Raw genomic sequence first — 16,606 nt, forward strand, 5'->3', positions numbered from 1 at the left:
CGCTCCTGAAATGAGCAGAATCTCTGAAGCTATACCTTTTTTTACTGCAGAAGACCCTTCCTTTTTTTTCTTATTCCTGCAGTTTTGGTGTCAACCATAAAATACCTCAGAACTAGCTAAAATTATGAATCCAGAATTCGCTTCCTTTTCTGTTGTTATCTGCCACCTCTTACGGTCTTTTTGCGGCACTTCTCCGTCGAAACTTCCTCTCTGCTGCTAGGTCGCAGCCTGCGGAGCTTTGAAAATAAAAGCAAAAAAACTCGACACGAAATACAGCCAGAAAACATTATATAAACAACATTATAAAAGAGAAGGAATTCAGGCGGTAGCATTTCATGGATGGTTACAAGTTTTGTTAGTTTTTGGCAAACGAAGGCTTAAGCCCAAAGAAAAAGAAATGGGGGCCTGTTTGTAGTGAAGTGCAGACTTCGTTAGACATTCAAAAAAAAATTCAGCCACTTTCCTTGTAGCAACGTTCTTTCGGCCAGGTATCACCAAGTTTTCCCCCAGCCAGCACCGGGAGCTCTGCTCCTACGCAAGCTTTGACAGTGCGCAGCTACTATGCCTCTTTTTCTCCCCTGCTAATGAAGCTCACATACGACTTGAAAGATGGTGCCGGAAACTCTATAAGCAAGTAAAGCATAAAATGTCATCAGTTTGTGTAGTGGCAGAAGCTGTATAAGCAAGTAAAGCATAAAATATCATCAGTTTTTGGCTAATGAGACCTAACAACAGCCACGTCGGCACCAAACGTACCGCGTGTCATAGCAATGAGATTATTATACTCGTGAAACAAAATTAATTACGGTTCTGAAAACTCCCGGCGCCTCTCATACCAGTCGGCGCATGTTATGGAGTGGTTTGAAGCGCATTTACTACCTTTAAAAATCAGGAAACAGCTGCGTTGCACGAAGACTAAAATCACAGCCAGCTGCGAGCTTTACTTTAATTATGGACAGATGCACGAACACACGCACGCTCCAACCCTATTTATGCATCCTGGACTGAAGTAGTGTATGCCTAATTTCGGCGGAAAATGTTAGCAAGCATTTTCACATTTCTGGTGGCTGCTGCTTTCCCTGGTGAGTATTGGAAAGGGTGTCATAAAACTTGTAGCACTGTGCTATGCAGATGTAGAGTATTTCTGAAGATTTGGTGTGTGGACAAAAATTTATTTCATGCATATTCCCGGAGAAAAGAATTATTTTTGTGTTGCCGCGCTGGTCAGTCTGCTGGCATTCGTTCCAGCGGACGTAGCACGCACGTGTGCTCGTTAGCTCTGCTTTTCATTGGCCTGCTTTACCGGACAGCGCAGAAGTATTTTTTTTTCCTGCGAACACGCATCCTGCACCCTTTCATCCCTGACTGCAAAGTCGAGCACACGTCTCCACGGAAATAAAATTTATTTCATTTTACGGTCAGTGAGGTTTAGTCTGATCAACGCTCAGAACCTGCCTCGAGAACCTGCCATGGTGCAAGGCTACGACTGGTGCCCTACGGAAAGCACCAAAGTTATTCGACCCGCAAATCTGGTATTCCCATACTTTCGAACTTTTGCATTGCTTCATGTGCTTCCCATAAGACAAGTAGTAATAACCTGTAAATTGGCTACAGCCCCGCCTGCTACAATGCGCTCCTATCATTGTTACTGTTAGTCTTCCTGTACTGCCGAATCCAAGCCATTTGTACAAAGCGCGAAACACGAGAACACAAGCAAAGAAAACGCAGCACTGAGTGACAACCGACTCTCTTGGCAGGACAGCCCGTATACATGCCACGCTAGCCGCAAGCAAACAGTTAAGCACACATGCATCATGTGCGTACATTCTTATCGTAATTTTGTGTGAAAACTCTGGCATGTGTTACCGTGTTGCTTCAAGTGACGCTTGCTTTTTAAACAACAACAGTAAAGGTGGTGCGCAAAACAATCATCCTGCAGTCCGTTTCTGTCAAGAAATTCTATTATTATTCGTCTGAGCTTATAGTGCCTCCTGCAAGTAACAATGCATTTTTTAAACATTGGCGCGCATGTGCAACTGCGGTAATATATGTCTATATGTCCCGAGGTAGCACGTGTGACTTCATTACGTTCCTTTATATCTGTCGCTGAAACACCTGTTTGAATAGCCGAAGTAATTATTGCCGAATGGCAGAGATAACTATATTCTCCTTCTGCCAAGCATCTGCAGGGCATTCCGTAGCATATGTGCTGCGCAGACTCACTCTCGCCTTGTGAGTGAGCGACCAAACCATCGCTTAGGCGCATCCAACTACATTACAACTGTGCAAAATGTGAAGGATATATCGCGAAAACTTTTAAAGCAGAGCGCGCAGAGGAAAACGAGCCTGAATTCCTGCCGCCTGCGGCGCATGAGTAGTGACGAAGCCGGACTGAGGGTCAGCTATTTCCGCCGCGTTAAGCAATTACCGAAAGTTGACAGGTCGACAGAGCCGCCTGTCAACGCGCTGCTGCACGGACCGTCAATTCCAATGAGTGGCCACCCATTGCATCTGCGGCGTAGAGGGGAGGAGGGGGGGGGGGGACTACCCACACTTAATTAAGCAACTTTTGTCGGGCTGATAGCGAGCAGCCCACCCGAGCGAAAAAGTTTCACTGCCCAACGCGCGTAAAAAGTTGACCCCTGAAGGACAGGCGTCTAGAATCGAAAGATTAATTAAACGTCAAGTGGTTTGCCTGGTGGCATACAAGATCACGAAACTGGTATTGCCTGGTTAGTACCAATGAGCGAACACAGCATATTCATAGCTTTCGGAGCGCAAACTTAACGCTATCACGTTAAGAGTTTCTTATGGCAGAAAAGCTGGCGGCGTCATCAACGGCGGCGTCGTTGGCCGTGACCGGAAAATCTGCGAAAGATCCCCAGAGAAGCGACCTAGGTGACAGGCCACCTAGGTAACGTGATCATGTGACGTCATCCTAATCACCGGACGTTGAGAAAACGCCCCACCGTGGCAGGTGGACGTTAACGCTTGGTCGCTAGGGGTTTCTCGGGAAGAAAGGTTGCACTGGAAGAGCCACCCGGGTATCACAATCGCCACCAGTGGCAGCACCAGCCATCGCAGGGTAGTGGCGCATCTCTTAATCGCTGCACTATTGCGCTAGGAGTGTTACGAGGACTCCCAAGAATATACGACTGCAATGTAAAGAATGACCAAATCTGCATTTATGGGTATTACCTCATTAACACTATCACATCATAGCCTTCAATGTCCCCTCTAGTTTTAAAGTATCATTCCTGAGTTTCTTTGATGTTCTGGGGTTCGACGTTTATGGATGACTAAAAGCTTTCATTTACAGCAAGAGCAGGATGCTAAGCAACAATAAAAATGGCTTGCCTTTAAGGCTCAACACTGGAGCTTCTGCAGGTGTCTTAAATTGTTTCCGATGTGGTTAACAACCGCCGCAAAAGAGGCGCCACAATAAAGTTGCATTTTTATACCGACGCAACGGAAGATTAAGCAACATGCTTTGGACAAATTAGGCAGCGTGGGAAGCTAAATTCGACCTAAATCAAAATGCTGGGTACCTTTTTGCTGTGGTCAGATGAACGCTTACAAACCCTCTGAACGTCGAGATATACGCCGTTTTTGTTTTGTTATTTTTTCACCACAAGAGAGCTGCACGTTACGCGTAGGTACAAAATGAGTATGGGTAGACGCCACTCGTTTTCAAAACGAGTCTGGTTTGTTATGAAAATTTTTTCGCACGTATGTGACACATCGAAATTTGTTAAGGTAAAATAAATTAAAAATAATGAGGAAACAAATAATTGATTTGTTTTTCACATTTTGCCCATCTAGTTATTTCAAAGAAAAACATGTCTTTATATCTGCTGCCTATATTTCTTTTTGCTTTCGTAAAGATCTCTTTGTCGCGGGATTTTCAGTTCGACGTTTATTTTTCTCACGTTACAGCTTACTGCACTAAAGCAGAAAAAAAATATGGAAGCGGTAAGATATATATGTTTTGCATCATATCTCTCATATCTACATTTACTACTTCTTACGAACCCTGCGAATGTTATCAAAAACGCTTATATATTATTTCGTCGCTGGACTGAACACATAAATGAAGAATTAGCTGTTCAAGTGGGCAATCGACCGGTTATTACGTCGTGTTCATTTCTGAATTTCACTTATATCCCGCCTTAGTATTTGCCAGCGTGACCAAACAGCTAAAGGCCCCTTTTTTAATTTATCTTCGTGCATACTCACTACGCAAAACACTATAACACTGCATAGTTCGCATTCGCAATCTCAAACGCACGTACTAGAGCTTTGTGCCCATATTTGTGAAAGCTGTTCCATCCATTCTTTAAAATTAAGTTTAATCATCTCTACAGCAGATCGTCTGTAATAAACATAAGGGGCGCGCCTCTAATCTCACAAGTACATTTCTTATCTCTAACCTCTTTTGTCGTCAACGTTATTCTTCTTTCTTTATAATTGTCTAAGCTTGAGATAACCATTAGTCAGCATTAGGAAACAAAAATATAATTGCACACAAGCGATTCAAGTCACTTGAACAGAACCCGAATATTCGCTCTATTTTTATAAGCGCCTAAAGATGTCATCTCTGATTAGGCAGCGATAAAAAGATATCTTTAAAGGAAACTGAACAAACTGAGGCAGGCAGTGTTTCTAGCATAGCCTACTGTTTTCAGCGCATCGAGCTTAAGCTTGTCTTTCTGTCGGCTTCTTCAGTGTGCAGCCTTAATAGTGTGCAAGCCGCCACGGTGGCTCAGTGGTTATGGTGCTCGTCTGATGACTCGAAAGAAGCGGGTTCGATCCCTGCCGCGGCGGTCGAAGTTTGATGGAGGCGAAATTCAAGAGGCCCGTGTACTGTGCAATGTCAGGGCATGTTAAAGAATCCCAGGTGGTCTAAATTTCTGGAGCCCCTCATTAGGGCGTCCCTCATAGCCTGAGCCGCTTTGGGACGTTAAAGCCTTATGAACCAATGTTAACAGTGTGCACAGTCGTTCATGTGGTGAGTGCATCTTTCTTTGTTCTCGATATAAAGCACAGCTAACTTAGAATTGTGCATCCTTGAAGCCGATGGAATAGCCGGAATAGCCATCTGCGACCTTGAAATTTACACGAATAGCAGGTGACAAAGTGGAGAGAGGGAAGTCGCCCTCTTCTAGTGAGAGGAGGGAGGCACCTGGAAGGTGGCTGCCACGGGAATAACCGTGTCAGCTACCGAAGGCATCTGCCAATTGCCACGGTTGGCAGGTGGCAATGTGTAGAGAGTGATATCCTTCTCTCGTCTTATGGGGGAAGCAGAGAGAGCAAGAAAAGACCTGTCACTTGCCAAAGTCGGTACACGGAAGAGCCCCCTTCGACCTGCCACCTTACACGATTGGCAGGTGTCAAAAGGAAAGCGGCAAATCCTTCTCTCTGCTCGTAAGAGAGAGGAGGCAGAACCTCAGAAGCTGGCTGGCACGGGAACAACGCGGAGGGCAGGGGCACAGGAAAGGAACCAGCTTACATCAAGGCTCTCATGCTGTCGCAATGTCGTAGCTAAAGTCAACCAGATATTCTCTTTTCTTACGGCCTCAGATGCGTGAATATTTACCTGCTGCATTTAATTGTTATACCTACTGTTCTGTGCGAATGTGTTTCTTTTCTACACCACTTACAATAGCTCATTATTGATGACTTCTTCAGTATCATTTTCTGCCTCACCAGTGCTTGTGTAATGACTTATGTTGAATTCCCGTCTCGCCATGTTTGATGTACCATTGTTCTCACTAATATGTTCCTCCGTACCATCTGCACCGAGGTGTAATGCGGCTGTTAGGCCTCCTCAAGAGAAATCTTCGTCTTCTTCAGCCTCTCCGCGCGAACACCATGTATTGTCGTCTCAAAATAAATAAATAAGTATATAAATTAATATCCTCGCGGAAAAAGACGACGAAGTGCATCCTTGTGGAACTCTTTCAGTCAGGCTCCAGATTTTTTTATGATTTTGCCTGTATACTGCGAGGACGCTGACCCCCTCATACGGCGATTGGATCTGGACCCTCCTGGGCATCCGAAGAGCCTGGCGGCCTCCTCCCAAAGCTCCTCCCAAAGGAAGCGGTGCAGCCGTCCGAGTGACCCCGACAGCGATGCCACCATCCAGTACTTCAGCGAGGCCAGCACTGAGTACGGCTTTGAGACTTACCTCAGCCGGAAGATCAAGAGAAGACTTCTAACAGCCGGATCGTCATCCAGTGAGTCCACTGTAAAAACAAGTGGCAACACACGGGCACACACCATCCTCGTCCTTCCTGCGCAGCCAACCGACCACATGAGGCGGCTTAACAGGCAAGTCGTCTCTGTAGAACTGGAGGCACTCGTGCCTAACGAAATCGAAGACGTTCGAGTGAATGCGCGGAAGAAATTGTGGCCGTTGATGCCCACCATGCGGCTGCGCTGGAACCACTGCAGGCCATAACTCAGCTTGGTTGTTTATCAGTACGTACTGTTATCCCACTCGGCGGGAATGAGTCCTCATCCGGCGTAATCTGTGATGTCGACTAGGCTATCACGCGAGATGATTTGCCCATTCTTGTGAGGCCGGCAAACTAAGGCACCGCAATTCTACGAGTATCACGTCTGGGCAATTCCCGTTGTTTAAAGATTCTCTTCCAAGGCGACAGCCTTCCATCACACTCGAAGGTGGGCCATTCCTGTCATGATGTGCGGCCATTTATTCCGAAACCCCTGCAATGCCACAAATTTTTGAAACTGGGTCTTGTGAGCGGGGTCTGCGACCACCCGAGAGTGTGTTCTCGTTGTGCCGGAGCTCACAGTGCTGAGTCCTGTAATGCACAAGTGTTTAAGTGTTCCAACTGCAACGGGCCTCATGACGCCTCATCTAAGGATTGTCCGCGCATAAACTACAAGAATGCCGTTCTAAAGCAAATTGTTCGAGATAATTCTACACACCATGAAGCGATCGCGACTGTTCGGAAAAGGCGTTCTTGCCGCAAGAACACAAGAAAGTCTATGACAAAAAGCAACCACACCGACGCGCCCACGGCACCTGCTTCTCAACCTCCTCCCGTGCCATCGCGTCCAAGTGAGTCCAGCCAGCGAAATATCGCCAAGGATGATCAGACCTTTTCGTGTGCAGATGCTTGGCCAACCTTTCCGCCGTTACGTCCTCCTTAGCCTCCTCAACGCAAGCTCCAATCGCCGAGCTCAACTGTCGTTAGAGAAGGGCTCTCAGCTCAAGATCGCCAAGCCGTCGTGATTCTTAGGACGGTGGTCAACGCCATTCGCCCTCTGATACAGGCCCTGCAATCGTCAATCGCTCGAAGCGTCTTACTGGTTCTAGACTTCCTTGCTCCAGTACTACAAGATCTTTAAAACTGAATGGCTGACCAGCTTCCCACGTTTGTGAGGAAGTCAGGGGCGCTGCGGTCTTCCAGTAGAACACAAGAGGCCTAAAGTAACGAATCGCAAGTTTTCGGCAATATGTTTTTAAAAACCATTTCCTGATAGTAGTCATCTGCGAACCTAACTTATCCCAAGCAATCAGGCTTTCCAGCTACGAGCCCTTCTTTGCTCCGACATGCTGGGAGCGCAGCAAAGTTCTGGTCTACATCCGCACCGACATAACGTACGTTTGCTGCCCAATTCAACACCACAATGACAATCAGTACGTGTGTTTCATAGTCCAAAAAGGATCCATAGAGTTCACACTGATTGTGGCGTATGTCTACCCGTCCTCTCAATTGGACAGCGAGAGGGTAAAGACAATTATGGAGGCAACCCAGGCTCCTTGGAATATTAGCGGCGATTTCAATACCCACCACCAACTGTGGGGAAGTCCTATAATCAACGCCAGAGGGAGGAATCTGGCCTTATTTGTTTCAGAAAATGAACTTTACATAATGAATTACGGCAGCCCGACGTACCTGCTAGGCAGTTCATACAGCCGTTGACTGTACCTGACGCTACTTTCGCGGTTTCTGCGCCGGCGTGTCCAGTGATTTTGTGATGTAGAGACCCACGGGAGTGACCACATATCTACCTATCTCAAGATTCCAGGTCTTGGAGCGTCCGGCTCAGCTAAACACGCGCGCATCGACAGGACGGCATTTAAAACACGAATGGAAGAGGCGCGCAAAGATGCCCTAACTTCCAGTTTCGAGGACATTACAGCAACAGCAATGAAGGCTGCCAGAGGCTACCTCACGTCAACTAGAATGCGCACCGAATTTGATATAGAATTAGACCACCTACATGCTAATCGTCGGCGTGCAGAAAAACGTTACAGACGGACCAAATGCTTAAGGGAACTCAGAAAGGCGGGTCGCTTGTAGTGGAAAATCCAGCGACGAATGGACACGCAGGCAGAGCAGCGCTTGAAGTCCTTCTGTCAATCTCTGGTTCCTCGAAAGCCCACTTCCTTCATATGGCGGAAAGTACAGGGGCTTCGAATGCTTCCACACTAAATACAGCCTTTCTCTGCGTTGGCTCTACATCAAAACCATCACCAGATTGAAGTTGCAACTGACTCCTGCTGGACAATCGCGGGTGCAGTGACTACCTTGGGTTCCCAACGTGTTCCTCTTGCATCACGGGATTCAGCGATGGATGCTATCTTTACTCGTGAGGAACTTAATGCCGCCCTTGCAGAAAGTAAGGGTTCGTCTTCACCGTGACCAGACAGCATTACATATACTGCACTGTGCCATTTTGGCCACTATGTGCGTAGAAAGCTACTCATCCTTTACAACCACTCGTGGTAAGACGGAGTTGTTCCTCCCAAATGGAAAACCAGTCGCATGATAGCATTACTAAAACCACGAAAACCCCCGCTCGACCTTTGATCATGCAGGCCAATAGCTATGGCCAGTTGTGTGGGAAAACTCGTGAAAAGAATGCTTTTGGCGCGTCTTGAGTGGTACCTTGAGCACAATAACGTGCATCCTAATGCCATGGCGGGTTTCTGACGAGGTCGCTACTCTATAGACAACGTCATTGATCTTGTGTCCACAGTTCAGCAACAAACGCCAGGATCGCATGTGCGCTGCACATTTTCTTGATGTCAAAGCTGCATGCAATAACGTGACCCATCAGGCCATCTTTGATGCGCTAGAGGCTATTGGAATCGGTGAACGGATGTATAGGTCGATCCAAAGCTATCTGATCAAAAGGACATTTTTTATTATGTGTGAAGATGGCTCCACACCCGTGCATTACACCTACCGTGGCTGCCCCAGAGTGGAGTGCTCAGCCCTACTTTGTTTAATCTGACACTACTACCGTCCATATCTTTAATACCAGCCTTATCTCTATGTATACCGACGACATCTGTATCTGGGTCTTTTTTGTGACGGGTATCCAGGTGCGAGCAAGAATTCAGAGGGCACCAACTATAACTTCCTCCTATCTCTTAGCGCAAGGTCTGAGCGTGTCAGCCGAGAAGTGCGCTATAGTGGCATTTACGCCCAAAAGTATGACTCGTTATCCACTAACTATTGACGGCCATGCCATTGCCTATCGTGCTTCTCATCGTTTTTTAGGAATTATCATAGGCCGGAATTAATCATGCAGCCCGCATTGCAGTTTTGAAAAAAAAAGCTAATCTCTAGCACACACCTGCTCAGATTTCATGAATCATGGGGAACATCATGGGGCTCGTCGACTCTGTCAATGCTGCAACTGTACAGACAATCTTTTGGGGATTTTTTGCGGTATAGCACACCCGTGCTTTCAGGCACATGCAAGACGAATTTGCGTGCCCTCCAGACTATACAAGGTCAGGCACTTCACACATGCCTGGGTCTCCCTCACAGCGCATCAACAGTAGCTACCGTTTTTATCGCCAAGGACTACCCACTTTCAAAATATATAACCCTGGACACCGCGCGGGTCCACATACGTCATCAAAAAGGATTCCACAGCACCACCTTTTGTAAGTGGCAGTTCAAAGACCACACGGAGCGTTTTCTAAGGTTACAGGAGCCCACCAGTCGTCCATCCCATCCCTGTTCACCCCGGCAGCACGGCCTTCCTCTGCGCTGTGGTGTCTGCGGGAGCCATCTGTACGCCTTACAATTCCGGGCATAACAAAAAAATCTAACTTATCGACATCGGCCATTAAACAGTGGACACTCTAACTTCTCCACTCCGCATATAGTGACCGCACTCATGTGTATACAGATAGTTCGGTCTCAGGTACAAGTTCAACCTACGCCGTGGTCAATCCTGCGAGACAGTCCAGTATTAACCAGCAAACTTAGCATCGGACAACCTCTACAGGGTCAGAATTGGCCGCTCTTCGAGCGGCTGTGCAGTGCATTGGTGCACAAGCACCCCACAAATGGGCTGTGTTCTGCGACTAAAAAGCAGCCCTACGATGTCTTATTTCTGCTTTATGCCATGGCGATCACGGTGAACTCGAAGCTGGATTAAGACATCATCAACACCAGGCACAAGAACAGGGTCACGACATCGTCTTCCAGTGGATACCGGGACACTCTGGCATTGTTGAAAACGACGCAGCTGACGCTGCAGCTCGAGCGGCTCACGGAAGTGCCTACATTGTCCAGATACCGTTGACAAGAGCCGACGCAGCAAGACATCTACGAATGATTGGCCGAAGAGAGCTTTTAGCGTCATGGTCCTGTACTAGCAACTCCACATGCCGCCAGCACCACCTCGACCCGTTACTCCGACTCAGTCCTCCGTCCGGCCTCTCCCGCTGCGATGCTATGCTGTTGTGTCGCCTGTGGCTGGGAGTGGCGTTTACAAATGCCTACGGCTACTTACTCGCAATGGCAGACTCTCCTGCTTGTGAGACCTGTGGGTGCAACAAAACAATAGAACACCTTCTTTGTAACTGCCCTCGATTTCAGCTTGAGCATGCCCTCCTGGCCGCAACACTCCGCCGCTTAGATCCTCGGCCCCGTACTGAAGCCAAGATTCTGGGCCCTTGGTGTAAGCCTTCATCACAGAGGACAGCTTTTAAGGCGCTTTTCATGCTCTTAAAGGACTCAGGACTGAGTGCATGGTTGTGAACATCTATCGATGTGTGCACTGTGTACCCTGCAAGTAATGGCCAATGGACATGTGTAAAAGTGATCTCCCTTTGCTGTCTCTTCTATCTTTTCTCTCTATCCCTCTTTTCCCCTTCCCACGTGTAGGGTACCATCCTGGGCGTTGCCTAGTTAGCCTTCCTGCCTTTCCGTTCGTCTCTTTCTCTCTGTCTCTCGCAATATAGATATCCTCGCAACCATATGAATAAATTTTCATTTTTTTATGAACATGATTTCCGGGCTTCGTTTAGTGGCCGCACTGAGGGCTTTTGGAAAAGAATAAAAGTAAAACCACCTATATGTTGGGTAGTACGTGTTAAAGGGATCGATGAGGTCTAAACCAATGTGCTTCTCCCCATTGATGGTTCTCATCGCATACAGTGAGATTTTGGAGCTGAACATACAAACAAAACCGTTTTTGAAGAAGCGGCTGCCCGTCGAGGATTTCAAATGCTTAGTCGCAAGTGTTAACAAAAAACCAAGGAGGAATGGAGCGCCTATAAGGAGAACCGACAAAGTTAGTTACCTGCTCACCGCCCAAGAAACTGGTGTTCTGTACGGGTGAACTGGCTCGTGTAAATGAGCAGCGTGTCAGGCGTCACAAGGCTCCGCTAAGAACGAAGCACTATTGAAGCCCGCTGATGGATTTAATGCTTTAGACCCTGCGAGAGTGGTGTGTTGTTGCTTGTGTTCAATGACTGAAGTGTGCTATTATACTTTTCCTAAATCGTTCAACGTAGCAGGGTGTATGCTCCTCAATGTACTTGTGACATTCCAAGTGAGTGAAGCGGACTAAACTACGTCTACAAATATCGTAGTTAAGCCTTGCATTCCGCGTCTATGAAGAACTCTTTTAGAAAGAGTATAAGCCGACAGCCCTTGAGTTGTAAAACTTTCCGGGTAGGGCGCAAAAAAAATGTGTTGTTTGTTTGTAGTTTAGCTCGCCTGAGAAAAATGAAATTAGAGCAGGCAACAAAAAGTAAGTAAATAAGCGAAGAGTAATCTTTTTTTTTTCAGGCCACGCCATGGCCCTGTTTTATCTCTGTCGCTTCCCGAGCGCCTTCAATAATAAATCAAATGCCGGACAATGACCGAAAACATATGGGCCACAGCCCCTCTCAGGCTGTCAACTTCGAGCCCAGACCTGGCCCGACGTAGAAGCGCATTTTAGGCCCGGTTGGGGTCAGTGCATTGGTCTAGTGCATAACGCTCACGGAACTTCCTGGGCTTACCGCTAAGGATTTTCCTAATTTTTCCTATATGTAAGGGTCCGGTATCTGCAGTGATATATAGATTTCTGCCGTCGTCAACTCACCGTTTCATTATGTAAGATGGCTTAGTCGCATTTTAAAACCTCAGTATTCACATGCTCTCGTGCTATCCTATTTCTTGTATTCTCAATCGCTCCTATCATTCTAAGCGCACACATTGTAGCGCGTAGCATGGAACACCTTAGATCGGGCAATTGTAACACTGGTAGTTCGAAAACATTTTGCAGTGTTTGGAGGGGGGACGTAAGATGGCTTAATTCGCTGAAAAACCTATAATCATGAGGTCATGCGCCGGAGAGGGAAATTAAAGTTCAATTCTCCTTCTCTTTGTGTCAGTTTATACTTGCAGTTGAACAGCAATCATTATGAAATACTCTAAAATATATTTAAGCCGCCGCGTTGGTTCAGTGGTTATGGCGCTCGATTGCTGACCCGAAAGGCACGGTTTCGATCCTGGCCGCGGCGGTCGAATTTCGATGGAGGTGAAATTCTAGAGGCCCGTGTTAGTGCACGATGTCAGTGCGATGTCAGTGCCCGTTAAAAAACACCAGTTGGTGGAAATTTCCGGAGCCCTTCACTACGGCGTCGCTCAAAGCCTGAGTCGCTTTGCGACGTATCTAAAATATATTTAAGTAAATAGTGCCAAGCTGTATATGGCCATTTATTTCCTTCATGATTTCAGCCTTTTACCATGATATCATTAAAACTGGCGCATAATGCTTTATGTCCGAAGAGAACATTTTACTAGGCGAATTTATCGATTAGTGCTATCACTGAACGAATGATTTCTTTATTCATTCCAGTGTTCGAGCTTAAGATAGATCGAAAGAGCAACCTCAACTGTGTTCGCCCCGTTTGCCAAGGCTTGTGCATACTGAAAGGCTGCTCAATCGGCAAATGCAAGTACCACCTCGTTGAGAGTCTCAGCAATAAGGTTTGCATCTGCAAAGGTGACGTCGGCAAGTGCAAGGAAACGAATCCAGGCTTTGGGGAGTACCAGAAAAAAAATCGCACCAAAAAAGGACGCTAAGAGAGAAGCACAAGCCATCTCACGGATTGATCAGCGAGGCTTTGGGACGATGGCCCAGAATGGTAAAATAAAACAGATCATCCGTTAACCCTGTTTTCATTCACGAAACGTTGATTCTTTATTCACATTCACGGCGACTAATGTTTCTTGAAACGTGAAGGCTTTGCCAGAATTGTCGCGTTCTGCATAAGTCGCGCGTCGCCCAGATACTTTTTTCGCCCTTCCCTTTTGATTATGGTTATCTCGGCCTGTTTTCGCCGGAGCAGCAATTTATTTTTTACACCCTAAAGGTGGCACTCATTCAGAGGTAGCCGTAAATACGCCAGTAAAATACCATGCTGTTAAAATATTAATTCTCCAGCAGATAGGTGCGAGTGAATAGCAGTTTTTCAAAACCTAATCGAATACCAATCGAATGGTGATGGGATAGAATGGACTATGAATCGAAATTAGTTCTAATATTAGCTACCTCTGTGAATATTCGTTCAAACGAGCAATCGGGCGAAACATTGAAGTGCCAGTGGTGGCACTAGTCTACGGTGCCTTAAGTTTAAAATTACCGAAGTTGAAAATAAAGCTGCTAAACGACGCAACATTAATCTCCCCACAAAGGTCACACCCCAAAATCACTACCTGAACTTTAAGACCCTAAAGTTATTGACATCGAAAATTATCCGTTGCTTGGTTTCGTCGAAGGTCCTTTTTCCAAGCATTGCACTGTAGAAAATCCGAGCACCAGGCCGGAGGAAGCTTTGTATACATTACAATTAGAAAACCGTTTGGTACCCGGCTGCTCTAGAGCAACACTGCCGGAAATGAGACTGGTGGCACCTTAGCATGAGCCATGGCCTCCAAGATCGAGCATCAAGGCAGGCTTTAACTGCATTTGCACGAGTCTTGCCGCGTCGTCCAGCCTTAGGGGCTATGTACAATCATTATGAACGCCACCACACAAATGGACCGCGTCGGTGCGCTCAGCCCTTCATCTCCATCATACTTTTTGTGGAAGGGTAGTGCGCGGCGTTGGTGTGGGCAGTTTTTGGAACATTCATCAAGGAAAAATACGACTGGCCTTATCCAAACCTCCTGCCATTATTCGGAAAGTATTCGAAATGCATTCTGTGGTGACAGGATTCCAGCGTTTCACACCAGGTAAAAAGATTGCTTTCGGCAGGGTACCCACTACAACTTATCACGTCAGTAGCTGAGTCTGCCCTAAAGAAGAGCAAGTCAGAACCAGCTACACGAGACGGCCAGGGATCGGACAACAACCGCAAACGTGTCGCTGTGATTCCATATCTACATGGAATTAAACACTCCCTGAAAAAAAGTGGGGAAAAAAGCAGGTGTCGACGTTGTGTTTTCCGCGCCTGATCGTCTAGCCGGTTTGTGCCGATCGGTTAATGAGTTCAAAGGAAAAGTGGCGAAGTGCACAACTAAGAACCAGTCACGCTTCGTCCCTTGTGATAAGGGGGTTGTTTATAACATCCCCCTGCCCTGTGGAGGGCAGTACGTTGGACAGACGGGACGTTGCATAAATAAAAGGCTGAGCGAACACAGCTATAAGGTGTCAAAAGTAGTTTCAGGTCATCTCGGCATTCATTGCCGGGATTGTGAATGGGCAAAAAAAGAGAAAAAACAGTGCGTACCGCTATATCATGAAACCAAGGTCATTGCCAAAAATCGGGAAAAAACTGCGAGGGAAATTATCGAGGCATACAACATATTCAAGCAGGGAAATGCATGTATAAGTACCCCTTCGCTAACACTTCTGCAAAAAGAGCTGTCACTCCTGGGGGTTGATAATCTCTGCTGATTTCTAGCGTGCTTATGTTGCTGTTGTCACATTTATGTTTTGTTTTTGGGGTTTTTTTTTACACTTTGTAAACCTTTCCCTCATTGCCGACATCTATGTATTTATACTTGTGTGATCAGCAATAAACCCTCAGTTGTTAGTCAGCGCCGTGTCGTTCGCTTTCTTGTCTTTTGTGCTCGTCTTTGTTCGCGCTGTTTATTCAAGACGCTTAACCAACTAGCCCGCCAAAACGTGTTGGCGCATCAGATATTCATGCATCCAAATAGACTTGTTTGTGATGTACCCTTAGTGTATCCTGCTTACGTTTGTAGGCGATACGAGCTCATAGGTACTAGGTGTTGGTCCTGATGAAAGTATAACGCCATGGAAAGTCCATAAGCATAAGTGCCTACTAGAATGGAAAATGCGCGTAACTTTGCACGCATGAGCGTTAAACCTCACTTATCTTTTTCATCAAGTGAAAAGACAGGTAACTTCAGTTTTAATTACGTGATTTTAACGGTCAGTTGTTAAAAGCATATCCTTCACTTCACAAGAGGGTTCTTGCACAGCTCCTGTCTTCACTTGTCGATCACGTGCGCTACGTGGCACTCGCGGTAATACAGGACGTGCTATGTGCTCCGCTATAGAAGAGAGTGGCGCTGGTGAACAATTTCAAGGCTCTATTACAGTGGACATAACTACCCTCGAAAGCAGAAGACTGGACAGCCGTCGCCAGAGCTCAGGTGTTGGAGTACCGCACGCGAAATTCGGAGGTCGTAGGTTCCTATGCCACTGGCGGCATGCGGTTGTTTTTATTTAATTTTACATTGATGAAAACCACAAATTAAAAAAGATCCCCTATGCTCCGTGGTTTCGCTGACTGTTATTTCACATCATGTATCCTTCACTAAATAAGTTTATAGGAAAAGCATGATAAATGTTTACAGTGTAAACACCGACTAGGAGAGCCTTTCCTTGCTTCAGTGAACAACTTAGTTCCCTGCCAGATTCCACATAGTCTATGGGATCTTTCATCCTGTAATGACCAGGCAATGAAAATGTTACACAGATAATTGTAAACTTTCTGCACTTCAGCGAAATTAGCCTCTGCATTGCAGAATTATTAATAACTGCCAGTCCAGCACGGATATATACAACATCGATATTTAATATAACTGTCTGTCTCCAACAGAAAAAATGGCAGATTGACAATTCTGCCCAAAATTATAGAAAATTCGCGTTCTATATCGAGCTCCAATTTAGCCGTTCATTCGAAATATCTAACGACGCAGCACTCCCCTGTAAATGCCGCTTCTCGTAACGGCTCTGTTCGATCACCTTTCACGTGCAGAGACGGCAACCGCGCTAATAGGTGAACGTCGGATGTGCTGGAAGGTGGCCGTCGGTCTTTTGTGCTCAGTTTCCAAGTCACCTCGCTGTCATGTGGTGA

General features: G+C 46.4%; 1 long non-coding RNA gene across 1 annotated transcript; it reads left to right on the plus strand.

Annotated features, from left to right (window-relative positions):
• Positions 1-964: 964 nt before the first annotated feature.
• Positions 965-13,453, plus strand: LOC144123310 (uncharacterized). Its single transcript, XR_013313063.1, has 3 exons — positions 965-1,082; positions 3,937-3,972; positions 13,132-13,453. It is a non-coding gene; the product is annotated as an uncharacterized LOC144123310 (long non-coding RNA).
• The last annotated feature ends 3,153 nt before the right edge of the window (positions 13,454-16,606 follow it).

The sequence above is a fragment of the Amblyomma americanum genome, chromosome 3 (genome assembly GCF_052857255.1).
Source record: "Amblyomma americanum isolate KBUSLIRL-KWMA chromosome 3, ASM5285725v1, whole genome shotgun sequence".
In the NCBI taxonomy this organism is placed as follows: Eukaryota; Metazoa; Arthropoda; class Arachnida; order Ixodida; family Ixodidae; genus Amblyomma; species Amblyomma americanum.